This window comes from Alligator mississippiensis, chromosome 7 (genome assembly GCF_030867095.1).
Source record: "Alligator mississippiensis isolate rAllMis1 chromosome 7, rAllMis1, whole genome shotgun sequence".
In the NCBI taxonomy this organism is placed as follows: Eukaryota; Metazoa; Chordata; order Crocodylia; family Alligatoridae; genus Alligator; species Alligator mississippiensis.
Window position 1 is genome coordinate 14,567,875 of NC_081830.1, and position 27,685 is coordinate 14,595,559.

At 51.9% G+C, this 27,685-nt stretch overlaps 1 long non-coding RNA gene and 1 pseudogene across 2 annotated transcripts; both read left to right on the forward strand.

Annotated features, from left to right (window-relative positions):
- Positions 1–9,374: 9,374 nt before the first annotated feature.
- Positions 9,375–12,946, forward strand: LOC132251791 (nicotinamide N-methyltransferase-like; annotated as a pseudogene).
- Positions 12,947–18,647: 5,701 nt separating this feature from the next.
- Positions 18,648–25,031, forward strand: LOC132251376 (uncharacterized). 2 transcript variants are annotated; one of them, XR_009463347.1, is made up of 5 exons: positions 18,673–20,744; positions 21,058–21,112; positions 23,096–23,220; positions 23,317–23,401; positions 24,017–25,031. It is a non-coding gene; the product is annotated as an uncharacterized LOC132251376 (long non-coding RNA). The 2 variants fall into 2 exon arrangements; XR_009463346.1 differs by having other exon boundaries at positions 18,648–20,744; positions 21,058–23,220.
- The last annotated feature ends 2,654 nt before the right edge of the window (positions 25,032–27,685 follow it).

The window sequence follows — 27,685 nt, forward strand, 5'->3', positions numbered from 1 at the left end:
CTTCCTTCCCAGGGCACTGTGCAAGTCCTGGGTATAATAAAACAAGGGCAGTGGTAAGGAGGAGAGTAACAAACTCAGTGGCTTTGATATTCCCATCAATAATGTCTCCAAATTTCATGCTAAGAATGTAAATAATCCATTTTTCTTCCCATGAAATATTTGATTTTAATAAATGATTCTCCCCTGGCAAGACCCTACATAAAATAAAATATTTTGATATTCCTTTAGAAAGTGAAGAAAATGTTAACCCAGCCACACCTCAGGATTTTTTTCCTTTGCTTTAAATCTGAAAGTCTATCGTTTTTTCAGTAGATCTCACCTAGAAAATGTATGCTGGAAACAAATATGTATGAAATAAAAGATATTATATAAAACAGATGAATTCCTTACAGGTCCCAATCCCACCCCTCTCCTCTTCCCACCCTACTTCCAATATGCTATGTAACATTATCTGCATTCATAGCAAAAACCTTGAAAATGTCTTCATTCACTCTTGTAGCTTTGAATCAATTATACATAAAATGCAGAATGATTTTTGTAGCCAGGTTTTCCAGCTTTTAATGTTTTAAAATCTCCTCTACATCTTACTAAGACAGGACACTTCACCAATGCAGAAAACTTACTGAAATTGTTTCTGTGGAAGTTTCCTCGTCTTTTGTGTCACATTCAGGCTTCCCCTGCCAAGATCCTTTGCTCTTGTCCAGTTGATCTCTCAGCTCTCCTCTGCACCAACCACTAATCTAGGTCCCCAGAAGCACAGCTAACTCAGAGGTCTTTCTCTGCTCCCTCTGTCACTGAACGACTGGAGTGAATCCAACCAGGTTTCTGAGCGTGCAGCTGACCTCAACCCTGCCTTGTAGAAAAGGAGTGAAGCAAGACGGCAATTTTGCAGTAGTTTTCTTCCAAAGGCTCCTGGGACTCGTTCCCTGGAGTCCTGCACAGCTCAGAAGGAAAAGCCGAGATGTAAACAGTCCAAGCTGTACAGATGTTAGCAGATCAGCACAGCTGTGCGCTGGTTTAATCTCCCTCACAACACAAGTCATGGGATCTCCGAGAAGGCCCTGAGCTTCTCTGTCTTGCTCAGTTGTCCCAGTGAGCCAGACTGGGCACCTTAGGATGCAGGGAGGCAACAGATTGCAATTGGGTTAGTTCCTATGCAGTTTTCCATGACAACATAACATGAGAATAAAAGTCAGGTTGTAAGGTGCAGAAAACAAATAATTTCCCATTGCAATGCCACATTGCAAGGCATCATGTTGACAAAATATTAGCTCAGTAATCATTAATAGGGTCCTGGTTCTGAATCTACTGTCATGAGAGCCCGCAGAAGAGCCACACGCATGATCAGAGGGAAGGAAAATAGACCTTACGATGACAGGCTGAGAGCCATGGGGCTCTTTTGCTGGAAAAGCGCAGGCTCAGGGGTGATCTGATGGCCACCTATAGGTTTATCAGGGGTGACCACCAGTATCTGGGGGAATGATTGTTCACCAGAGCGCCCCAAGGGATGAAAAGGGCAACCGGTTATAAACTACTGCAAGACCGTTTCAGGCTGGACATAAGGAAGAATTTCTTTACTGTCTGAGCCCCCAAGGCCTGGAATAGCCTGCCATTGGAGGTGGTTCAAGCACCTACATTTCATAGATTTCATAGACATTAGGGCTGGAAGGGACTCGGAAGATCATTGAGTCCAGCCCCCTGCCCAAAGGGCAGGAAGTCAGCTGGGTTCATAGGATCCCAGCAATATAAGCATCCATTTTGCTCTTGAAGGTGTTCAATGTAGGCGCTTGAACCACCACCAGTGGTGGGCTGTTCCAGACCTTGGGGGCTCGGACAGTAAAGAAATTCTTCCTTATGTCCAACCTGAAACGATCTTGTAGTAGTTTATGACCATTCGACCTAGTCGTCATCCCTTGGGGCGCTCTGGTGAACAAACCTTCCCCCAGATACTGGTGGTCCCCCCGATAAACTTATAAGTGGCCGTCAGATCACCCCTGAGCCTGCGCTTTTCCAGGCTAAAAAGCCCCACAGCTCTCAGCCTGTCATTGTAGGGTCTGCTTCCCTGACCTCTGATCATGCGCGTGGCTCTTCTCTGGACTCTCTCAAGCTTCTCCACATCCTTTTTGAATTGTGGAGCCCAAAACTGGACGCACTACTCCAGCTGCGGCCTCACTAAGGCCGAGTACAAGGGGAGAATGACGTCCGGGATTTGCTTGAGAAGCATCTATGGATGCAAGCCAGCGTTTTGGTCGCTTTACTAGCCGCAGTATCGCATTGCAGGCTCATGTTCATCTTGTAGTCAATGATGACCCCCAAGTCTGTTTCTTGCATAGTGCTAGCCAACATAGCACTGCCAAGCCTATAAGGATGCTGCAGGTTTTTCCTCCCAAGGTGGAGAACCTTGCATTTATCGGCGTTGAACACGATCAGATTCTCATCTGCCCACTTGCTGAGCCTGTCCAGGTCAGCCTGGATCACCCGCCTGTCTTCTGGTGTGGATGCTTTGCCCCAAAGTTTGGTGTCATTGGCGAACTTGGCCAGACCGCTTCTGAGTCCAGTGTCCACATCATTAATGAAGATGTTGAACAGTATGGGTCCAAGGACAGAGCCCTGGGGGACCCCACTGGTCACAGGACACCACGATGAGTGACTTCCATCAATTACTACCCTCTGGGTCTGACCCCGAAGCCAATTATCCAGCCAGTGGATAGTGGAGGACCCAAGGCAACAATTGGCCAGTTTCCCCAAGAGGCGATCATGGGAAACCAGATCGAAGGCTTTTTTGAAGTCAAGATATATGACATCAATCTCTTCTCCCTTGTCCAGGTGATAGGTCACCTGGTCGTAGAAGGACAGTCCATTAAGGATCTCCTCTTTAATAAACTTTTCTAAGATCTTCCCCGGGATAGAAGTCAGGCTGATGGACCTATACTTAGCCAGATCCACTTTCCTCCCTTTCGTGAAGATAGGCACCACATTGGCCTTCTTCCAGTCTTCCGGCACTACACCAGAGCACCAAGAGTTTTCAAAGATCCGCGCTAGAGGCTGGGCTATGATGCTCACCAGCTCCTTGAGTACTCTGGGGTGAAGATTGTCAGGGACGGCTGACTTGAAGGTATCCAGCTTCTCAAGATGTTCCTTCACAAAGTCAGCATTAATGGTACCTGGCTCGTTGGTCTAGGGGCATGATTCCCACTTAGGGTGTGGGACATCCTGGGTTCAACTCCCAGATGAGCTCTGCTTAGCACTGTGCCTGCACCACCTGTCCTTGGAGCTTAGTGTGCTGAGCAGCCCCTTTTATCTAGCTCCAGAGGCAGGTGAGGCCATTTCCCCGGTGCAGCTGGTGCATGGCCCAGAGCAGGGAGATTTAGACACCTCCTTGCTCCCCCCAAATCCATAGTGTTGGATGACAGTGGCCATCGAGGCATCAAGTTGGGCCGTGGGGGTTTTCAGAAGGCAGTGCCTGGCACCAGGACAGGTGAGTACTTTTGTGTGGGTGAGGGAGCTGTTGTTAGGGAAAAATGTCCTTGAGCAAGGCGTCTTCAGGGCACAGTTCGGTTGGTGCAGAACCTGCGGTGTGGAGATGTGGAAGGCGGTACCTGTGCCAGGGGCTGGAGCCCAGTTGGAGGGGCCGTGTGCAAGCTCCACCACGCGGTGAAGCCGATAGAAATGCTTGGCTGCTGCCATTTTCACTTGCTCGCTGGCCTGCTTGATGGTCTTGAGCCGAGAGGGATGCTCTTTCTTTCCTAGAAGCGGTGTCACTCAGCTGGTAGAGCATTGACTGCCCAGTTTGAAGTTCCCTGGTTGAGGTCGTTCTTGTGGCAAGGTGTGTGGCCTTGTTACCTGGTGTGGTGTGTGAAGAGGAGAAGAGGGAAGGAGAAGAGGAGAAGCTTGTGAGTTGGGCAAGGAGGCAGGAGGTCACAGCTTCTGCAGCCCGGCTCCCCGCTGCTGCCTGCCTGCTGTGGGCTTGGGCACGGGAGGCTGGTTCCCTGTTGCTGCATGCACGCCCAGGGGCAGGGGGAACCCGTGCCCGCCAGATCTGAGCGCAGGGCAGGTTGTGTCCTTGGGCGGAGGGGGTGGCAGCTCTCTGGCTCTGCACGCACTCCCCGGGAGGCAGGGGGGACCTGCACCCCCCAGATCTATCCACATTGTGGGCACAGCCTGCGGGCTCAGGCTCCCACCCTGCTCCCCTACCCTGGGACCGCCGCAGCCCAGTGGGCACGACCCAGCATGGCAGGGAACAGTGGGGCAGCCCCAGCCCCCGCCTTCCCCAACTACCCCTATCTCCCCTTCCCTCCCTATGGGGGCTCAATACTGCCCCTTCCTACACCCCCCATCAGGCCCTGCTTTCTGGGCTGCCTGGGGTCATGAGCATGTACCGCCCTCCTCCAGCTCCCTGGCAGCTCCTGGCAAATATGAACTGTGCTAGTCTGCAGGGAATTCATGGCAAAACTTCAAAATTCACGGGCTTCCCCAGTAAAATGAGAAATCCACATTTGCCTCCGGTAAAAGGTAAAATCCACGGTTTACTCCATTTAGTTTGGTCTAATAAAAGATATCAAATTCACCGAAGGAACCTTGTCTGCCTATATCCTTAGACCAACACGGCTACAACCTAAACCCCTGCAACATGGTTTACTCCATTTTTTTCCGAGGGAAATGGAAAACCCTGATCATCAGGCTCCTGTAGGGACACAAATAAACTAAGCTGATGTCCTGACATAAACCCTGAATGACACTGCTGAAACTCCCATGATTTTGACCTAGAAACAGGAGGCCCTGTGGCTTATTTGGCTAAAGCACCTGTCTAATAAACAGGAGGTCCTAGGTTCAAATCCCAGCAAGGCCTGCTTTGTTACATTTGGTATGGCTCTGTAGCTTAGGGTGTAGAGACCTGGGCTTGGGAGCTCAAATCTCTCTGTTTCCTTGCTTCAATGCAGTTCATGGGATAAATTTTGGAACTCTGGACTCTAAAACCAATCATTATTCAAACCTCATCAGATCATTGGACTCAGTCACAAGTCGTCCCTCATAAGTCACAGGGGCTGCCTACACATGCAATTAATGCTATTTGGGTTTACTGATCAGTAATTTCCTGTGCAATGAGCCAGCCCTGGGATGTTGTCTACGCATGCATCCATTCGGAAGAGATCTCTTCCTTATGGGAGTAGCCTGTTCCAGGCCTCCTCTGGCCCTGCTCTGCCTCCCTGCCGTAGCTAGCAGGAGGTGGAGGCTCCAGCCACAGCTGCGTGCGTGCTAGGATCACTCTTTAAAAGGTAGTCCCACATGATGCTCCCTGGCCACCTGCTTTCCTGCCCCACAGCGGTCTGCAGCATGCTGGTGCAGCCTTCTATGACTGTCTGCAGATCTTGTGCCCACGGTGGGAGGGCTGCTCCACCCCCAGACCCCAGCAGTGAGGGTGGCTGCTGCTCCACCTGCACTGTCTGCTCCCCCTTCTGCAGCATGAGGCCAAGGCCAGCAGGGCCTGCCTGTGATGCAGCTGCTGCTCAGGTGCTCAGGGGTCACATGGACTCTTGCAGGGTAAAGGTGAGCAATGCTAGGTATGTGACTTGTTGGTCTAGGGGCATGATTCCTACTTAGGATGTGAGAGATCCTGGGTTTAACTCCCAGATGAGCCCTGGTTAGTGCTCTGCCTGGGCAGCCTGGCCCTGGAGCTTGGTGTGCTCAGCATCCCCTTTTATCCAGCTCCAGAGGCAGCTGGCGCCATTTCCCTGGTGCAGCTGGTGCATGTCCCAGAGCAGGGAGGTTTAGGCACCTCCTTTCCCCTGTCTCCTTGGTCCCCCAAGCCAAGGGTCCTTTTCACCCTTGCTCTGTTCTCTTCTAACCGTGGCCTGCCACAGCTATCGCCTTGTCTCCCGTGCCTTTTCCTCCTGATCTCTGCCACCGCTATTGCCTTGTGTCTACTGCCTTTTCCCCTGATCTCTGCCACTGCTAAAGCCTGATCTCTATTGCCTTTTCCCATGACCTCTGCTACTGCTATCACCTTGTCTCCACTGCCTTTTCTCCTGATCTCTGCCACTGCTATCGCCTGATCACCATTGCCTTTTCCCCTGACCTCTACCACTGTTATCGCCTTGTCTCCACTGCCTTTTCTCCTGGCCTCTGCCACAGCTATCACCTTGTCTCTGCTGTCTTTTCCCCTGACCTCTGCCACAGCTATTCCCTTGTCTCCACTGTCTTTTCCCCTGACCTCTGCCACCGCTATCACCTTGTCTCCGCTGTCTTTTCCCCTGACCTCTGCCACCGCTATCACCTTGTCTCCGCTGTCTTTTCCCCTGACCTCTGCCACTGCTATCACCTTGTCTCCACTGCCTTGTCTACCTACAGAGAGTGCCACAAGCCTGAAATGAGCCGAGATGGGAGCACTTGATTACTAAAGTGGGCCCATCCATCAGCACCTAAAATAAACCAGCCTGCAGTCTTGCCTGGAGATCGGAGTAACACCGGCCCCACAGCCAAATGGTCTTCTCTGTCCAAAAGGCTCTGTCCAAAATGGTCTTCTCTGTCCAAAATGGTCTTCTCTGTCCAAAATGGTCTTCTCTGTCCAAAATGGTCTTCTCTGCCAAAGGCTTTTGAGGACAAAGGCCCTCGGTGCTTATAGTGCTTGCAAGCGATCCAAACTGCGAGCCTCTGGCTGCTTTACTACTTCATCCAGGAAGAGCACAGACCATCTGCAGACACTTCCTCAGCCCGACAAAAGGTATTATTTGTACCTGAAAGCTTGCAAAGAAGAGTTTTCTGATATTCTAAAAGATATCAGACTTACCCCCAAAACCCTGTCTGCCTGTGTCCTTAGACTAACGTGGCTACAACCTACACCCCTAATGACAACAAAAGCATCTCGGTGCCTTCCCCAGTCTGGGAGGCTCAGGTCCCCAATACCATGCTGGTGACAGGCACAGGGCCATGTCTCAGGATGCTCTTGGTGTGTCTATATTTCATCCAGATATCAGGGCATGCAGCTATCGACCCCTCAGAGGACTTTGCAGGATGTGTTACCTGTCCCAAGATCTTTGTTTGGGCCCCACAGCCCCCTTCCCTCCTGATCCGAAAGCAAATGGATTTAAAAGAAGGTTTAAAAGAAGGCGGCCAGCCTCCTGCACTTCTGCACAGTCACATAAGCAAGGGCATTCACCAGTCTCTGCTGCGGCTGAGCTCAGGTCTCGCATCCCTGTAAACTTTAAACAAATACAGGGTGCAAGGCTGGGTGTGGAGAGGGAAGCCAAGGGGAAAGAAATGCACCGTACATGCATGTAAGTTCCAGATTTCTCTGCAGAGCTATTTACATGGCAGGGTATGATCCAAATTCAATCCAGAACATGTTAGTGCTGGAGATGATGGTAGCAGAGATAAGCCTGATAACATTTGATGGCAAAGCTTCTCCATAAGCACCGCATTAAAAAATCAAATGCCCTCCTTCGTCTGTTATTGTGAAGGAAATGAGCTGTTATTTCTAATGCTGTTTACATAGCTGTGAGACGGCGAATGGGAGCCCTAGCAAATCGCGTTGTATTGTTTTGTTACTATCAATTACCACAAATCCAGAGACATGTAATGTAATCCACGGGATTGTCATTAATTACAGTAATTTGTAAAGGGGATTGCATGGCTCAGGGGTGCAGTAATGGGATTAGAGTAGCTTGCGTTGTGGAAAAACTAAACATGAACGCAAAATATAGACTCACTTAAAAGCATATCCTGGGCTACTGGTCAGGAATGGAAATGGGCTGAGTGCAGGGGAAAGGGACAGGTGAAACCACTAAGACCTGCTCATTGGAAGTGCTGAGACAACGTGTGTTTGTGCTCCAGATCTATGTGCTCCTCCCTGCAGAGGAAGAGGACAAGCACAAGAGACATGGGAAAAGGCACAGCTCCGGGCAGGATGGCACAGCTCCGTCCTGTGTTCTTGCCAGACGGAGCCAACTAACAAATGTGCAGGGAAAAATTTGACGTAGAGGTGGTGGCGAGATGGATCAGGTCTCATCTTGGGCAGCTCATGGGGGATCAGGGCAGGATTATATCCAGAAGTTGATTTCCTTGGTTCACCAGAGGGTAAACGGTAGAACATGGTCCGGTTAAGATTTACAAGCCCCTCACCCATGTCCTGGGGAACTACCTTCCCCTTAGGTACCTTTGGACATGAACCTGGGGATCTGGGGCAGATGCTGGGTGAGGTTGTCGCTCCTCTCCACAACTGTATGAACAGCCAGCTGCAGGGAGCATGGCCTGAGCCCCGCAAGGGTCACACCTCTGGCAAGGGCAGGATGGGGACCAGCACGCCTAAATGTGTGCACAGCCTCTTGTTCTGCATGTGCTGTAGGCTGGCAGTAACCAGGGCCTGGATCAAATGCAGAGGTGTAGCAAGTGCTGGTCCCAGGGCCAGTGGTGACACTCAGCCATTGCCCAGTCTGGCTTTCTTTGGGCACTCCCCCTTCACTTTCCTGCCACACCTTGATGGTACTACCTTTTAGAAAAAACAGAGGCTGTCCCAGGGCTTCCCAAGCCTGGCCTTACTTTTGTGACTGCAGGTATCCATGGTCATTGCCTTAAGGGCTAATTGATGTGGCTCAACTGCCCCTCACACCATGCCCATGCCTTGTAGGTGGTATCAACCATCTCCTTCATCAGCCCCTTTGGTCCATGGCCTCAGTCCCTGTGACCAGGCCTCCCTCAGCTACTCTGAGGTGTGATTTCCAGGCTTGCCTACTTCACCTCTCATGGCTACTCCTGAGCACAGACACTTTGCCTCTGCGGGCTATTCCTGGGCACTGTATCCTACCCTATCAGACTCAGATCTCCAGGCTCCTTTGCCATGATCCCTGGGCTTCTTGGGATCAACAGCCATGGGGAGTCTCTCCGGCTCCTCTCACACATCAGATGAAGCACACGAATGCCACAGTGAGGCATTAAGAGAGCTTTTGTGCTGCTGATGTTGATCTTTATATGAACTTGCTCTCCTCGCTGCTCTCATGTTCATGATGGAGAATTTGGCCAAGGGTCAGAAGTCCCTTGCTGTGCATATACATATACATATGCTGCGATGCTGCCAAGGTGGCAGCTAACGGGATGGCCTTGAGTCATTAACTATTCACATCATTCTGTGACTGCTGCAACCCCGGGGTGTCCTCCCCCTTCGGCTCAAAGAGCAAGTGGGGATTGTTGACAGCCGGCTGCAGCCCTAAAGTGACCCTCTGAGGTATAGACAAGCTACAAGCAGCTTTTCAGTGTCAGGGGCACAAAGGGGTTAAAAGGCTGAGTGTAGATGGGATGATACAAGCCCCAAGAAGAGACTCAGGCAAGAATAGAGCAAAGCCAGGGAAGAGCCAGGGCAGAGCAAACCCATGGTTGCCTTAATGGGAGGGGATGTCCACAAGGCAGAGTTCAAGCCCACGGCGTACCTGGAATACTTCAAGATTGGAGGAGGCACCTTGGGGGATGAGTTCCTCACATTTGTCCTGAAACACTACTGCAAAACCTTCACTTCGGGTAGGTCCTTCCCAAAGCCCTGGGCACTCTTATCTTCCCTTGGCCAGACAGGGGCACGACCAGCCAGGCACTCGGAGAGGAGATGGGGTGGGAGGTTGCACTGCTCGTGCGACGTGCTTGTGGTCTGCATTTGCTAGAGACAAGTGTCTCAGTCGTGCGACAAACAGTTCTTGGGCAGTTCATCAAGTTTGTGTTGCTGCCCACAAGCTTTTGTGCAAGTGCTTTCCCAAGGGCTTTCCAGCTACAAAGCACAGCAAAAATGCCAAGTGTTCATGCTTAGCCTCTGAACAGAGCGCAGAGCATTGTAGAGCTTCTCCCACCCTCCCCTCTCATGCACTGCCTGCAAAGAGTCGGGCACTGGACTTTTCTTAGGAAAATGATGTCCCGTGTCCACACCACCACCCTCCTGTTGGACTCTAGAGCAGTTGTGTCAGCTCTCTGTGCCCCCTGCTCGTCCTCATCCCTTAAGCAAGGCGTGATGTTGTGAACTCCTGCCCTGCCTAAAGTGCCTGGAGATCCGTGAGCAGAGAGGAGAGGCTATTCAGCGCCCTCGCTGTCCTGGAGCAGATTGTTATAGAGCAGATTTCCCCTTCTCCTTAGACTGTCATGAAGCCATCCCTTGAACTAAAGGGTTTTGAAGGAATCGGATATGGGGAAGTAAGTGGGATATGCCTGTGGGATTGCAAGTGCAGCTCTGCCCACACACACACCGCTGCTTTATTAATATCAGGTGTTGTAAGCCCAGAGGCAGGCAGGGTTAACCTAGGGATTGGCCTTTCTCATAGCATTTGCCAAGGGGGTTGCAAGAGTCAGGGTGCAGCAATGGGATTGGAGGCACTTGGTTTTATGAAATAATTAATGCTGAATAAAAATGCTCACCTAGGTGCAATAGAAATCATATTTTTGGGTATGGTTCATGAACGGAAAGAGGCTGAGTGCAGGGGGAGCAGGAAGGAGAAACTGCTAAAACTAAAGCATTGTGTTGCCTTGTTTTGGCTCTTTATCAGTTCATTTCTGCAGTGCCTGGAAAGGAAGGAGCACCCGTAAAGCAGAGCAAGAACCAGGAAAGGCTGCAGCTTTCGGGGGGCTGCTTGTCCCCTGCCTCTGCTGGAGGGCATGCAGCATGGGGAAGAGGTGATGATCATCTTGAATCATTCTTTAACCCCAACCAGGTGCTGTGACAGGCCACACCCTGATTGATATTGGCAGTGGACCCACCATTTACCAGCTGCTTTCTGCCTGCGAGTCATTTAAGGAGATCATTGCTTCAGATTATATAGACCAAAATTGCCAGGAGCTGCTGAAGTGGCTGAAGAACTAGCCCGGAGCATTTGACTGGACTCCGGTGGTGCAGCACATGTGTGAGCTGGAGGGAGACAGGTACTGAACTGCCATCGAAATCCCATGGGTTTAAGCCTGCCTGTGAGAATCCACCCAAATTTCAGAGAGGGTGGGGCAAAATGGCTTTCAAAGCTCCCCGCTTTATTAAATCTTTCTCCAAGGGAATGGAAATCAGAGACACAAAACCCACGTGCCCATTTCTCAGAGTTGTATCCCGGGGGAGGCATTTAAAACACACCAAAACAGATAACATCTTGCTTTCCTCTCTCTCTTTCCTCTTCTCTTTTTAGGAACAAATGGGCTGAGAAAGAGAGGAACTTACGAGGAACCATCAAATGTGTCCTAAAATGTGATGTCCACAAAAGCAACCCCTTGGATCCCGTTGTCCTGCCTCCGGCCGACTGCCTGGTCTCATTGCTGTGCTTGGAAGCTGCCTGCAAAGACCACAGCTCGTACCGCGCCGCTCTGAGGAACATCAACTCTCTGCTAAAGCCAGGGGGGCACTTGGTGCTGAGTGGAGATTTGGGCACCAGTTTCTACATGGTCGGTCCCAAAAAGTTCTCCTGCTTGCCCCTGACAGAGGAATTTTTGAGGGAGGCTCTTAGCGCAATGAGCTTCACCGTTGATACGGTTGAGGTTGTCTCCCAGGCTGACGTGGCCCAGCACGACATCTGTGATTTCTCTGGGATGTACTTCATTGTTGCTCGCAAAAATTAAAGTGATTAAGTCCCTTGGAGAATTTGTGGAAAATTGTCCCCAGTGGGAAAACACCATCTTATTAAGGCTTCATTCTCTTGCTGGTCATGGCTCTCTTCTCCTTTAATTGTTGTGCATTCCCCGTGATGACAGGGGAAGATTTTCCTACGTGCCCTTAATTTGGACTGAAGACGTTTACTCTCATAGAGGGGCAGATCGAGGCAATAACTAGCAGACCCTAATTAGTATCTTGGCCTTGATCTGTCCTCATTCCTTGGAATGGGATTGATTGGAAGTCATGGAATTTGGGATTTATGAGCAGAAAAGTCAAGTTGTCACGTAACCTGAGTGGGAACTATAGGGGGTTTCGCCTTCTTCTGTAGCAGCAGACTGTTCTTTTTCCTTGGTGCTCTCTAGTGTATTTTAACAGCCACTTCTTGTCCTTGCAGCAGCAGGACGTTGCCAGTGCCCTTGCCCCCCTGCTTACCCAGGCTAGGGTATTCTTGGTATTTTGGGGCTATGGGCCAGGTAGTAGGGTTGCTCGTCCAGCTTGTTTTGGGGCTATGGGTCCAGGCACCAGGGTTGCTTGCCCAGCTTTAAGAACAGGTTAGGCTAACACTTGTCTGGGATGCTTTACATGATCCTGCCTTGAGCAAAGGGTTGGGCTAAACGACCTCCTGAGGTCCCTTGCAGCTCTGCTTTTCCATGATTCTCCGAGTGAAAAGATGATATAGGCTTATGCTGGCTTATCTTTGGGCCAAAGGGCAGCTGCTTTGCTTATCTGGTGACCACAGCGCAAGACAGCAGCCCTGTTGAAACGGGTGGGACTACTTGAGTGAGTAAATACTCAGCTGTGTGGATGAGAGCTGGCAGGCTCTTTGGGTAGATGTGATAGCTTTTATTAGACCAACGAAATAGTTGGAAATATTGTCCTTTGCAAGTTTTCAGGCACATACACCCTTTTTCGGGCAAGAGAGACTGGATACTGTGCCCATTTCAACAGTGGCACCCAGTACTTAGTCGCTGCAGCAACAAAACAAAATCAAATTTCTTTGCAGTAGATAGTCCAGTAGAAATATGCTGATTAGCATGACTTAAATTTAGGTGATTCTTGAACACTTTCTGCACACCCTGTCCTTTTGGCCTTGGCATTTTCTGAAGCAAACATCCAGGAAGCCACATAGTGAGAGGAATGCTATTCTGTCGTGGTGGTTGTCCTTGTTCTTGCTCTCCACATTTTTAGCATCTCCAGATAACTCAATGGATGCTGCTCAAGTGTTTGTCAAATGTCACATCACTTCTCGAAATTAGCTGTATGAAAAATGGAATCAAAATACAGCTTTATTAAAGCCTAAACCAATGTATTATGTGTGGCTTGCCATTGTTTCCAATAAACGCTGAATTGTTCTCCAACTGTACTATGTCATCCTTTTCCTCAGGTTTATGAGTTCCCTGGAAATGTGCATCACCCATGTCCTTCCCGACCACATTGCCAGGACACCACAATTGCAGCAGCGATAGACATTTTTTACAGTTCAGGGATTTGAGGCATAGGAAGCTTGGATATTCCCAAGAAGTAACACTCCTCCATTTCTTACCCTCTCCCTCAGTTTGCTCATGCAAGGTGCTGGGGGTAGGGTTGTGCTCAGAGAAAGGTCTTGTTCTGGACAGTGGGGGTTTTGCCTTTCTCTATAGTGGGGGATGAGGTCTCTACCCAGGACCTCTTGATCGTATAGTGGCAACATCTAAAAGAAGCTGTGGTTCCCCTGCTTTACTAGTGGCAGGTTAAGATGCTAGGTCTATGTTGCATCAGGGTTGAAGGTAGTCTTAGGTAGAGTCTAAGCCCCTGGATCCAGATGTCCACCCTCCAGCTGACTGCCTGGTGTCGTCATTTTGCTTGGAAACAGTCTGCAAAGACCAGAGCTCCTACCACGCTGCTCTGAAGAACATCAGCTCTCTGCTAAAGCCAGGGGGGCACTTGGTGCTGAGTGGAGATTTGGGCACCAGTTTCTACATGGTCGGTCCCAAAAAGTTCTTCTGTTTGGTTCTGACAGAGGAATTTTTGAGGGGGGCCCTTAGTGCAACTGGCTTTGCCATTCAGGAGTTTGACGTCCTCTCCAGGGACGACGACACCATGCAGGAAATCTGCCATTTCTCTGGGATGTACTTCATTGTCGCTCGCAAAGAGAAAGCGATTTAAGTCCCTTGGAGAATAAGTGGGACACAAAATTTCTAAAATAGAAATTAAAATTAAATTAATTAAAAAGCTACATTATGCCCAAGATGATGCATATATTCCTGCTTAAAATGTGTTTCACCCTTTCCTGTGAAAAGACAAACATCTCCTTAAAAAATGAGAAATTGCAGCATTTGCATGCGAGTGGAAGTCCCCACTAGGCAGGAGAGGAGCGCAGACTCTCAGGTGTGATGCTAGTGTCTTCTGACCCTGAACAACAGGAGCAACGTGAAAACTGCCTTGAGAGTGGCCAGGGTGTTGCTTCCACATGTACTAATCATGGATTGCTTATGCCAGTCTAGATCTTTTCAGGCCCTGGGTTCCTCAAACTCTTGACAAACCTTTCACCACGTCTGGAAGGGCACTGTATATGGGCACCCAAGATGTGCCCTGTGGTTTTTGGTCCAATGCCTGGTTTGTCTGATCCCAGTCTTTGATAATAGGAGGCACCAATGCAAGGAATGGGAGAGGAAGTGGGTTGTGGGTCGGATGGTATTTGTTGTTTCTTGTGGAGAGTGATTTGCCCTCTGGTCTGCATTGAAAACAATCAAATAATCCATTAGATCGGCTTCTTAGAACTAATGACACCTGCCTGAAACACAATAGTCTGCTTTAACTCTTGAATAGAAAATGCTCGTATCCAGTATAACATGCAAACTATTTCTGCATGGAGTTCTCATCTATGGATCAATAAAACAGAACTGGAAACTTTTGCCAGTTTGGAGGAGTTATTTTGCAACCCTCCCCCCCCGCTTTTTTATTTTTTTTTTGCTGCTTTCTAACTCATCTAATACCAAGAGCCCTGTTTGGCATGAAGCAAACCCAGAGAAAGCTGCCAGCCCTTAGGTGCCCTCAGCACAGTCTGTCTGGAGCCGAGCTATAGCGCTGTCTGCTGTCCCAGTGGGCAGTTCTCATGCCACTTCACCAATGCATCTCACCCACCCAATGCAACCCATCCCATCGCACAGGGCACAGTTTCTTCTCCGTCCTGTTCTGAAGCCTGTGATACATCAAGAAAAATGCCGTCACATGTTAACTACTAAGTGCCTACTTCACAGGCATCCCTAGGCAGCTCAGAAACTTCTGGATCTCCCGCCTGGTTCAGTGAGTTGCACTCACACAGCCAAAATGAATCCCTCTCCTGCTGACTTTGCTTCACTTTGCTGCCATGAAAAGTTACTCATGAGGATGATAAAACACAGGGAGCGATGCCCACAGTTACTCACAAGGATGATAAAAGCAGGGAACGATGCCCTGTCCTACAGCCCTCTGCTGTGGTGCTGGAAGAGGGATGAGTTTTGACGAATATTCAGCAATCCCACATGTCACTGCTTTCGTGACACACACAAGCATCTGTAGGCCACTTCCATCCTCCAACACCCCCCAGCAATAGCTTGCAGCCCCAGCACGCTGTTATAGTAACACTCGTCCCATAGCCTCTGTATCCAGTCCTTAAGAAAGTTGCTGAAGCAGTTTTACAAGGGAATCAGATGGATTTCAACCCCAGGATCTACTTGGAAACATACTACAGCCTCGGTGCAAATCACTGCAAAAGAAACAAGATCCTGACACTCAACCTGAGAAGCCTGTGTGAGATGTTCGCTTTAAGTGAGTGTCACACAGCACACTGCATTGTGTTTGGCAGGGAATAATTTCCAAGTCCGAAGAAGGCCCATTCCCTTGTTGTCTGAGCTAACACAGGTACTGTCTCTAATGGGGAATTCAAGGCTGGATAAGGTAGGAAGACCTGCAGCGGGTTCATGTTCATTAATGCGCCTTAGATACTGTGCATTTATTTTAGTTCTTTCTTAATAAAGTACTAACTAAATGCACTAAAGTTACAGTGCAGTATCATGGGCACAGTTACTTTGTGATGCTAACTGCATATTACCTGAATAAGACTGCACAGTAGACTAATAGCATGTTTTTTGCCATGACAGGCTACTGCACAGTGTTATTAAGCTAATGTGCAATAAGTGTCTTGTGTAGACACACTTGGGAAGTGCCAAGCCATGTCTAGGGGCCTGGAACACCCCCCACCCACCCCCATCTTGGTAGCAACAGCTGTGGGGCCAGGACAGCTCACCGTGCATCGCACTACCTGCTCCTCTCTGCAGCCATGGCCAGTATCTCAAAGTCTGTTAACCCCACATGTCACTACGTTGCCAGCATACTTGCTACTTACTGGGCTTCACCCATGTCCACATGGGAGGCAGTCTCCATTCAAGAGCGGTGGGGATGGATTAGCAGGTAGTGCTGGCACCAGCAATTAAACCTTTCACTCTCCTGCCACCCCACCCCACAGGAAGGTACAAGTAGCCTCTGCATCCTGTTCCTAAATGATTTCCCTTGATCTTTCCCTTCCTAAGCTGAAAAATACAGCAGGCAGCTAAGTAGGTAAAGCCTGTCCTGCATCAGTCTGGACAAAGTCCCGTGCTGAACTGCTTTAGGATAGGTAAAGACTAACCCAACCGTGGTTAGAGGCCTGCCCTGAGACCAGGGCCCCAGAGCAGTGGGTGCTGTGCAAACACCCAGGAAGCGATTGTCCTGACCCCAGGTCTGTACAGTGAGAATAGATGGGACAGGCTCCTTGTTCCTGCTGAGCATGCCTGAAACACCCGCATCTGGGGGCAAACAATCCCCAGCAGACCTTAGGCTCGGTGGCAACAATTAGACTTGTACCACGGCCGAAAGGGACCTGGGGTAGTGCTAGATCATCGCATGAACATGAGCTGGCAGTGCGATGTTGCGGCCCGCAGGGCAAACACCACGCTGCCACTCATAGGATCAGGGACGTGCAAGACAAGCCATACGAGGAGAGGCCAAGGGACTTGGGCCTCTTCAGCCCACAGAAGAGCAGGCTGAGAGGGGACGTGGTAGCAGCTTACCGCTACATCGGGGAGTACATCAAGGGCTCGGAGAACAGCTGTTCACCAGGGCACCCCTGGGGAAGACCAGGAGCAATGGGTACAAACTCCTGGAAGCTGCGTCAGGTGCAAGTCCAGGGAAAACTCCTCGACAGTCAGGGTGTCCAGACTGTGGAATAAACTCCCCCCAGGGGTGGTGCGGTCACCTACCCTGGACATCTTCAACAGGAGACTGGACGGTCACCTTGCTGGGGTCATTTGACCCCAGCTGTCTTTTTCTGCCTAGTGCAGGGGGCTGCACGCGGCGATCTACCAGGTCCCTTGCAGCCCCTGACAGTCTCTGAAAACCCTAGACAACCGCACACTAGATATTTTTGCAGATAACACAACCTTTCTGGGTGAGTTTCTGTACAATTCCAGCTGAGGGCTCGTGGGCCCTTTATTCTAGCTCAGCTCTCAACAGCCTCTGTCCCCTGAAGGAGAAGGCGTCCGAACAGGACCTTTATCTCTGCCGCCTTGCAAAGGGCCCTGATGTGAAGAAGGGAACGCAAATGGGAAAACAGCTGCAGCTGTAGCTACATGCAGCAAGTCTAGCAGTTTCTCCTGATGTGATACAGCGGGTGCTGACCAACTCACGTAGCTTTAATCGAGTCTCTCTGGTCCTGGGGTTTCCACAGCTCAATGTTTCTCATGCTGGCATCTGAGCTCCCCGGGAGCAGCTTTGGGGGTGTCTACACAGGATGCCCTTGCTCCTCCGGTTTGCAGTGCATATGCACCCCGAGTCTCCCTCTGGGGACCCTGAGCTCAGAGTTAGGGGCCTTTCTCTGTCTGGGAACAAGTGCAGGTTCCTGGCCATGGCCTCAATGGCTTCTTGTGGCAGTAAGGTCTACAGCCTTGTTGTGTATAATGGAGGGGGGGCGAGCATCCCCTCTTCAAGGCACTGCTTTTCAGTTTCATTGAACGCCCTCCCTTTTCTATCCACACAAGCTTCTAGGCAGGCAGGTGACTGAGAGGTTTCATGCATTAGTGCCCCCTACCACCTTTTTTTTTTTTTGGGGGGGGGGGGGGAGCTGTGTCCTGCAGCGTCGGTGGCGTCAGTGGAGGAGCCAGCTTCCAGCAACAAGAGCACTTTGCTAGTGACGTTCCCTTCATTGTTAGGGAAAGGGAAGGGGAGGAGGGAAGTGGGAGCCAGCTGTGACTCCGAGCCCTGGTCCCAGGGTGCAGTGTCCCAGCGCTATGCTTGCCCCTTCCCGCCAGTCTCAGCCCCGCAGGTGCCTGCGCGGGGGGCGGATATGGAGCCCGGCCCTGGTCCCCACGGGAGCCTCGGCCGCCTGGAGACGTGCGGCGATTAGCTGGGAGGGATGCCGTTCTGTGCGCTGATTGGTCCGCCTGCGATCCTTCGCGGTCCCATAGCGCGGGCAGGGCAGGGCCGCGGGGGGGGTTCTCCTCACTCGCAGCATTTGCACGGAACTCTCCCCCCCCCCTTGTTTAAAAATAGAAAAAAAGCGGGAAAGCCAGCAGTGAAAACCCGCGGGGCGGGAAGGGCGGGAAGAACCCGCAGGGTTGCTCCGCACAGGCGCGTTGTGGAGAGGAGTGGGGAGGGAGTGGAGGGAAACTGGAACCGGCGGCGGTGTGTGGCAATGAGTGCGCTAGAGCAGCGCGGCCGTGCCCGCAAGCAGAGGGGGATCCATGCGGGTAGTTACAGATAACGTGTGTGTCTCCATGCACATTAACACGCCTCAAGACCGGTAGCACAGGTTTGCTGCGCACCCACACAGAGCAGAGCCCCCCCGCATCCCCCCAATAAAACAGAAGGAAAAAAAAATCCTTCCGGGCGCTGCCCGCCCCGCGCTTCAACGCGGCCCGGCAGGAAGCACGGCAAACCCCAGCAAAGCCCGCTTCGCGCCGGGCGCCTCAGCCAGCGTGCAAAGCCAGACACCACGTGACGCCGCGCAGAGCCAGACTGCGCACGTGACAGGCATGCCGCGGCCCCGTGAGCTGCAGCAGAACGGCGTGGCCTGATTGGCTGGGGCATGTCCCTCCCCGCCAATCAGGAGACGACAGAAGGAAAGTTTCCCCCCACGTGCGCTAGAGACAAGTTGACAAAGTGGCGCTGAGGGGGGTCTGACCCCCTCCCCCGAAGTTTCCTATTGGTCCCCCATCGGGGGCAGGGCCTCCAGAAAGAATAAAAGGCCACCTGCCGGGCACACGGGCGGAATCAGCCATGGGCGGCAGTGGACAGAGAAGAGCTGGTAGAGCTGGCCAGCGGGGGAGCAGTAACCCCGGAACAGACCTGAAGAGGCAGCGGCGCCCCGAGGAGGTGAGGCGGAGCCGCGGCGCTCCCTGCCCGCTCTGTGCCGGGGGTGGGCGGGGTGGCGGGGGCACGTGGGCTGCAGTTGGGGACCTACGGCCCCTCTGCAGGCCCGGGGCTGTGAAAGGCTGCGGGGAGTGATGTCCCGAGCAACGTGGGTGCTGTGTGGCTCGTAGCTCCTGTCAAGCACCGGTGACCCGCGGGGCAGGCAGCGGCCGGGCTTGTAGGCTTCTGTTCCTTCCCTTAAGGCACCATTGGGGGCAGTGGGCGAGGTCCCCGGGCTTCGGCCACAGCTTTCCCTTAAGGTGTCATTCAGGGGGGCGGAGGCTCAGGTCCGTAACCAGCTCCACTGCCCCCTTAACATGTCATTTGGGGGGGTGGCGGGCAGGGTTGGTTTCTCTCTGCCCACAGTCCTCTCTTAAGGCATCGTTTGGGTCCGTGGTGGGGAGGGCCGGAGGACCCCCGCAGTCCTCCCTTAGGGTGTCTTTTGGGGGGGCAGCGGCAAGGTCCGTAGGCCCCCGCTGTCCTCTCTTAAGGTGCTATTTGGGTTGGCAGTGGGTCTGGTCTGAACCCATGTAGTTCTCACGTCAGGCCTTGGGGGGGGGGGGGGGGGCAGCAGGTCAGGCCCGTCGGGCTTGGCCCACGGCCCCTCCTTAAGGCGGGGCTGCAGTGGGCGAGGGCCTGGAGGTCGCTGCTGTCTGCTCTCGGGGTCATCTTGCCGAGCTGCGGTGTGGTGCTGCCCTGCTCACAAAAGGGTCAAGCACCGACAGTCTTTCACACCCCCAAGCCTGAGCTACGGTGTGGTGCTGCCTAGCTCTGTGGGCGGTCAAGCACTGGTGGTCACTTGAGGGGGCTTGTGCCCTCTCAAGGCCATCCCATGGGGAAGCACGAGCACACGGGGTGCCGCCAAAGAAAACCAGCAGAGAAGACAACACAGGTGTGAACTTGCCTGGTATTTAATGGACAAATAAAATTGATCTGCCAGGCACCTCTTTGGTGCCTGGTGCCTTTCACCTCCAAGTTCATCCTTCCCCGCTGCGCTGTTTCTCTAATCTCCTTTCCTGTTATTTCACCTCCAAGTTTCCCCGCCCGCTGCCCTCTTTAATTTCTGCAGTGGTCCTCTTGTGACCACTGCGTGCCGAGAGCCTACAGGCTGGCCGCTCGGGATGCTGAATCCCTTGCTGAAAAGGGATTAGTGGGAGACGTCGCCCATCTTTGCTGGCGGTTACATCGGTCATCTGAAGCTTCAGCTGTGAATCACATGAAGCAGGTCGCCTTCAGGGGTCAACCCACGTTGGTTGCCACCAGAAAAGAAGACAGGAAAGCAGATGTGAGCTGGCCTGCTATTTAATGGACAAATAAAATTGATCTGCCAGGCACCTCCTTGGTGTCTGGTGTCTTTCACCTCCAAGTTCATCCTTCCCCACTGCGCTGTTTCTCTCATCTTCTCTCCTGTTATTTCACATCCAAGTTTCCCCACCCGCTGCCCCCTTTAATTTCTGCAGTGGTTCCCTTGTAACCACTGAGTGTGTCCTGAGTGTGCTGAGTGTGTGCTGAGTGTGTCCGAGCTGGTCATCCAGGATGCTGAATCCCTTGCTGAAAAGGGATTGATGGAAGACATCGCTTGCCTGGACCGGCCACCTGAGGCTGCAGCCTCGAATCCCGCGAGACCGGTCCCCTTTGAGGGTCGATGCACATTGCCCCAGGAAGGACAAGCAGACGGGACGGCAGGCGAGCAGCAGTGAGCTGACCGGGAGGGAAGAAGGCCAGGCCAGCCAAACAGGAGGTAAAGTTAAGAGAAATTGGACACGGGGAGTGTCCACTCCACAGGTTTCATTGCTAAGTTGCACACCCTGGGATTTGGAAGGTTTGGGATGGGATTTCCCATGCCCCTAGTCTGGGAGCAAGGTTCAGGTACCCTGCCTTTATGGCTTAGCTAAGGCTGCTTTCTGAGGTTGGCCAGAGGTATTGTATTGCCTGTGCGTTACGGGGGAGGTTGCAAGTTTCCAGAGGATACTAAATGCATTAAGAGTTTAAGCCGCTAGATGTATGCTCTGGCTTCGTTCGCTTATAGCCTGTCTCAGTCTCTGTTCTTGCAGGCCTCGGAAGAACGGGAAGGAGACGCGGATGGGAAAGCAGCGGGGAAGAGGCGAGGTAGGAGAAAAGCCAGTTAGAGAAACGGGATGTGAAGGAAAGGGACTCTGGACAGAGTGGCATCCCTGCCTTCAGGTCTCGATCATGTCTTAGCCAAATTTTGGCTTTGTGAGCCTTTGGGCAAGCTCCCTGTAACTCAAACGAGTCTCTGCCCTTGATGTTCTTGCGCTTTTGCAGCAGTCAGGTGGAAGGCGGACAACCCTGTAATCAAGGTGTGTCACCACCACCATGTTTGTTAAGGCTGCGGATCTGGTTAGTGGTCTTGCACAGCACAGCCCCACCCTGTCATCAGAGTCGAGGCCAGCTGTCAGACTTGGCTGCCAATTGCACAGCAACCCGTAAGTGGGGTGCGTGCTGCTTTCTAACATGAGAAAAAATGTCTAGCGCTGGACATCCTGTAATTGGGAGTCAAAATCCACTGCTATTCCTGGCCAGTCGAAGAGGAGCCCCTGTAAGCAGAGTGGACGTAGCCTCCTTCCACTGGCCTTAGGTAGCCGGAGCAGTTTGCACTGTTGTGCCGCAGGGCGGCCTTGCACACCAGAGCTGAGCCTCATGGGGTGACAGCCAACTCTTTAGACCCCAGAACTTGATGACTTTCCCGTGGTCTGGGTTGAAATCTGTGGCCTCCTCTCCCCCTGTGTCCAGGCACCTGTCCTTTTTCATGCATCTGTGTCTGACTCCACGTCTGGACCCCTGGGCCGCCCTGTAACAAGGGTGCAAGTCCCGTGCCCCTGGTGGAAGGCTAAATAGCGCAGAGCAGTGGACATTCCTGTAAGCAGGGTCCAGCTCTCTATGTCCCTTTGGGGACAGCCTTGTCCTTTGCCTGGCCTGGTGGCCCCCCTGTAAACAGGGGTCTGGGCCTCTCCCTTTTGCCCGCCGTGGGCAGTCTGACTAGCCAGACGGGCCGGGCCCTGTAACGAGGGCACCGGTCTCAGCCTTGTCGCCCCCTGGGAGCGGAGGAGGATTTTCAGTATAAGGTTCGAGGTCAAGCAGTTTGCAGCATTGAGCTCCTTTCCAGCCTGGGAACACTTTTTACCCTTGTGAGAGTGTGGAGAGCGAGAGAGAGGAGCGCCTGGGAGCGAAAGCATTTGTTATTTTCTTTTTGTTGTTAAAATCGATGCAGCGTACTTTATTTTCTTCCCAGTGCTGGAAAAGGGGCGAGATGCGTCCTCATAGCCTTTTCCTCCCACCTCCATACCTAGGGGGACGGATTTCCAGGCCTTTTGGTCTCGGGGAGCATTAGGCCCCCTCTCTAATACTTTGGGGCACACGGCCTCCCTGTAGTTCAGGGTACAGGCCTTAGACCCCCTCTTTTTGGGTTCCTTTGGGCACTTGGTAGCTCGATTGCAGTTCCTGCCCTCCTTGAGAGACAGCCACGTGTTCCCCAGCCGAGTCCCTGGGGACGAGTGCCCTGGCACTTGGCCAGCCCTTGCTCTGCGCCCCCGCCCCCAGCCTGAAGCCTGTAAGCAGGGTCCAGGCCCCCTTGATTCTCCGGGTCGGGTCTCGTCCCACTCGGTGAGGTTGGCCACAGATGATCCCCACAGACTGCAGGGAAGGTTGCAGGCTTGTGGAGGATACGGGGTGCGCTGGGACCCCTGAGGCTTCGTGACCTTCCTGTAACTCAGGTTCCAGTCTCTGCTCCTCTGCTCTGCAGCTCCTGGCACCATTGAGATGGTCTCCTCTCACACCCTGTAAACAGGGCTGTGCCCCCCCAGCCCCTCTGACCTTGGGGGAGGAGGCCTCCTTTAGCCCTTTGGGCTCTGTGGCAGCCACGATGGGTGGCTGAAGTAATGGCCTTTGTGTCCCCCGACACAGGGCTGCTTTGAGCCCTGATTGAGACTGCCTGAGGCACCTGTCAGCTGGCATTCAGGGCTTTACAGATTTTCTCTGGGCTTCATGCCCCGCAGCCAGCTGTGTGCAGGGAGCACCGCCCTGTAAGTAGGGTTGCCGGTGTCTGTGGTCACCTTCATGGTGCCGTCCTAGCACTTCTGTCCGGAGTCCTGGCCTGTCGTGCTCTGCTCCTGGCTGGCCCAGATGTCGGCAGCCGAGCCCGCAGACGTCTGATGTCCCCCATCTCCACGGACAGAGGACAGTGGCCACAGGTCCAGGTAAGGATAAGAGAGGGAGAGAAATTGGGGCTTGCAGACCCATCTTCCATCGTGCTGATTTACATCCCGTTTCTGTCTTGTCCTTTTTGCCTCCAGAGGAAGAAGCAGAGGAGACAACAGACAAATAGGAGTTAACCTATAACCAGGACAGAAAACAGTGCCAGCCCACCAGGAGACAAAGGTGAGAGAGTTTGGGTAAAGACTTGGGGTATGTGAGCCGTGGAAAGCTTGGAGTGCCAGGACGTCCTGGGTCTGTTGGCTTATAAGCAAGGCACAGGTCTCCTGCCCTGCTTACTCCAAATCTTAGGCTACTTTGTGCGGTTGGGCAGAGGGGTTACCTAGGGATTGCAGGGAGGCTGCAGGAACCCCTTCACAGCAGGGCTGAAAAGGGAGAAGCTGCAGCCGCTCGATATGCACTCAGGCTGTGCTGACTTCCCCCTGCACCACCAAGTCTTTCCAGCACTGCAAGGACAAAGCCTGGAACAGGGTGTGAGGTGGGAGGAAAGCCAGCTAGGGAAAAGGGTGCGAAGGAAAAGGGTGCGAAGGAAAGGGACTCTGGACACAGTGATCTCCCTGCCCTTAGCTCTCAGTCACGTAAGAGCTGAAATGTGGCTGAGGGAGCCTTGGAGCAGTGGGACCTCCCTGTAATCAGGAAGCTGGTCACAGCCCGCTTCTTTCAAAAGGTCACCAAGCTCGCGAGTATAATGGGCACCGTGAGCTACATTCGTTTATATTTTTAGTGGTGTGTGCAGTTCATTGCCCACCAACTCCACTTCTGTCTTGTGTACTATTGCAGGTCCCTGAAGAGCAGCTGGAGAAGGAGGAACAGAAGCTGGACAAGAAAGCTCAGAAGCAACAAGTGTGGGTTGGTGTGGGCAGGAGGAAGAGAGGCACATGTTTAATGTATGCTTAAATAAGTACAGATGGAGACTGTCATGTGCATCTCTACACTTTCAAACACTCAGTAGGAGCAAGCTGCTGCACGCTTCAAGTTGCACCATGGACTCGTTCTTGGGTTGGCCCTATTTGTAGGCAGTGAGGTTGAGGCATTGTGCGTATTTGGTTGGCCACGATTTGTAGGCAGTGAGGTTGAGGCATTGTGCGTATTGGGTTGGCACGGCACAAGGTGAAAAGTTTTTTTATATTGTTTATTCTTCGACTGTGCACATGCGGTTTGACATTGAGCACGCCAACTACTGCTAGGAACATTTGGACACAGGAGATCTTCATGCATGGGGATGGAGATGAACCCTTTCAAACACCCATGGAACTTCAACTTACAGACACAACCAAATTGCACCACAAACAGCCTCAAACTGGCCCCACAACCTACGGCTAAAGCAAGCTACAGCCAAGCCACTAACCGAACTGAGCGCAAACCTGCATTTCTACACCAACACTGACAACCCAACCCAGAAAACCCTTCATGCTACCTTCAGTCACATCTATTTTGATCAACTCCAGAACTAGCAATACCAAACAACCTGCAAAAACCTAGACCACCACATATCAATACGCACAACTAGCACAACACCCCAACCTCATTGCCTACAAACCGTGGTGCTCTCCTACACTGAGAGGACTTGGCCATTACCCTTTCCTGTTGTAAGCTGGCTGGAGGAATAATAAACGTTTTTTCATTTTGTCTACTGATCTGATCTGTCTTGTTGAATAAAAATATGTCCTGTTCTGATTTAAAAATAGTCAAATAATATGACAGGTGATGCCTAGTCACTAATTGACAACTGTTAATGCACTGTAGGAAATCAGTCCTGATTTATTTGAGAAAATAAAAAATAAGGTACGGTGAAGTTGTGGTGCTTGGGTGCAATCTGTTGAAGTTCAGCTGTCCCTTGTCTCAATAGAAAAAAATGGTCCCAATAAAAAGAAAATGCTCAGAAAACTGTGAGCTTCTTCATGTTTTTTTTAGTCCAGTTGTTTCAGACCGTCTTGTCTGAATGCCTTGAGTACACGTCCTGCTCTTTCTAATGGCATGGTGTGGGTGCTTTTTAATACAGAACAAAATGGGCCTGAGGATGCATCTTAAGGACTGAGGTCCAAGCTCTCCCTGAGCTACCAACTAACTGGCTGGGTTTGGATTATGCTGCTGTAGGATGTTAAGGCAGAGATGGAGCTGCCAGGCAGGCACTGGGGGTGTGTAGGGCTCAGCGTCCTCCACAGGTATGACCTGCACTTGGGGCATGATCAGACCTAGCTCTGAGGGATGGGGGGTGGTGCAGTATCCCTTTTGGGATGTTTCCTTAAGGACAAGAAGGGAGTGAGGCAAGGAGCAGTTCAGTGCTGTTACCTTCGAAAACTGCTTCTGCAACGTGCCCCAGGACTGGATGCACAGGGTATTGAAGGGGTGATTGTTTAACAGGGTGCTGTGCCCCCTTTTAGGACCACTGGGACTGAGGACTATTGGGGCAAGGAAGTGGCCTAGAGATGCCCGGGTCTCTGCCAGTGCAGAGTTCACAACTCCCCCAAGCTCAGCCCCTCCAACACCAAGGCTGTGGGCGGCTACTAGTCCCCTCCAGCTGGGCTCAGAAAGCCTCCTGCTCTTGTCGAGGGTGAGGGGTGCAGGGCCAGGCAGGGTGCCACAGGCCGGGAGCCCCAATCCCTGCTGCAAGCATTCAGCCCAGTGCAAACCATCAGTGCTGGGTGCTTGACCAGTGCCACGGGCAGGGTGCTTCAATTTGGGGGCTCAGGCCAAGCTGTGACCCGGCAGCAGCCAGGTGAGACATCGACACCGGAAAGGCTCTGGGTCGGGATCAGTGCTGCTGAAGCTCTGTGCGAGCCCCCCAGAACCAGGCTCAGCTGCACCCTGACATCGAGGTGAGCTTTGCCCCCGAGTGAGTCCAATCCTGTGCGCTGAGCAGGAGAAGGGCTTGCAGCAATTGCTGCTGGTTTCATATGAGCTGCACAGTTGCAGTTTGGGTCTAGGGGATGCCCAGCAGGAGGAAGGGAAGTGTTGGGAGCCCCCAAGAGCTGGTAGCTAACTGGGTTTGCATCCGGCCAAGCAGGACACTTGTGGTCAGAGCCAAAGAGGGACAACGGCTCTTTCAGAGGCTTCTAACCGTGCTGGTCGGATACAGCTGGCTCCGGTTAGGAGCAAGGGCTTTGAGGGGCTCGCATTTGGGCTGATGCACTTCCCTGCCTCTCCTTTGCTGCATTCATCAGTGAAGTTACCGTCTTCCTGCTCCTCTGCTGGACCCACCAACAGCACAGGAGGCAGGAAACAAGGTAAAAAATTGGGGGAACCATGAAATAAATCCTCACAAACTAGCCAAGGTTTCCAGTTCCATTTTATTTAGTGCTGGAGGATGCCACTGTCCTGGAGAAAATTCCACGTGATAGCAAATAAGAGTATTTTCTGGGCCTGATTCGGAGCGGACCAGTGGAGTTCAAGCAGCTGCGAGTTGTTCTGGCCTCGTGGTATGAAAGATGGGGGTGGGAGATATTGGGGAAAGCAGAGAGCATCTTCCAGAGGGTGCATGTGGCCTCTTGACTCGGTTCCTCTGGCCACAGCAATGAAAGAGTCGGGGGGGCCCCGCAAGTAAAGAACTGGCCCCAGAGACCAGCTCACCATGCAAGGGTGGGATTTGAACCCATAACACCCAGCTGATCATGTGCAGACTGAAAGAAAATTAAATAGGAACCAAGGAAATACAACACTCTCCACACTGAGGCTTATAAATGAGTTGAAGACAGAGGTACATATTTAATTCTGGGTATGGTGAGCTGCATCACCACTGATAATTCTATCTCCTTCAGATCTCCTTTGGAAACCAGATATCCACATGCATCCAAACACTGAAAAATAAATGTAAAGCTGATTAGGAAATGGAATAGACATCTCACTGTAAATTCCAATATTTCATACTTTGTTTCCAGGTTGATGGGAGAGGAGAGGTTAAAATGCTAACGAGACTTACGCTTCATTCAGAAAGGTAGGACAAAATGCCAATAGAAAAAGAACTACAAAAACCAGAACTCGTGGTTCCAAAATGAAACCTTTTATTAGACCAACTGGAAAATGGTAAGAAAATTGTCCTTTTCTGCAGCCTTTTGGGATCAAAGTCCCTTTGTCAGGCTCCAGGAAACATGTAGACAGTACAAGAAAATGGAAAAAAAAAAACTTTCATCGAAAGCAACATTTCTTTCACACTTCAATGTGCTCCAGCCCCCCCCCCCCCCTTTTTCTTTAACTCTATCATTTGGACTGGCCCAAATAAGCAGTTTCATCATTATCAATAAGGGATGTCTATTTTTTTATTTTGCTTTTCTGTTGAATCAGATGAATGCAAGGCGCTTGGACTCTTGCAGTCCTTCCTAGCTACTGGACGAGCTTCACCAGGAGCAATGGAGATCTCCCCATGCCTGTCCAGTGCATCACATGGTGCTTATGGGACTTCTCCAGGCACTTGGAGTTGTGGGTTCGTCTGCCCCTTCCCTGGTGGAGTCT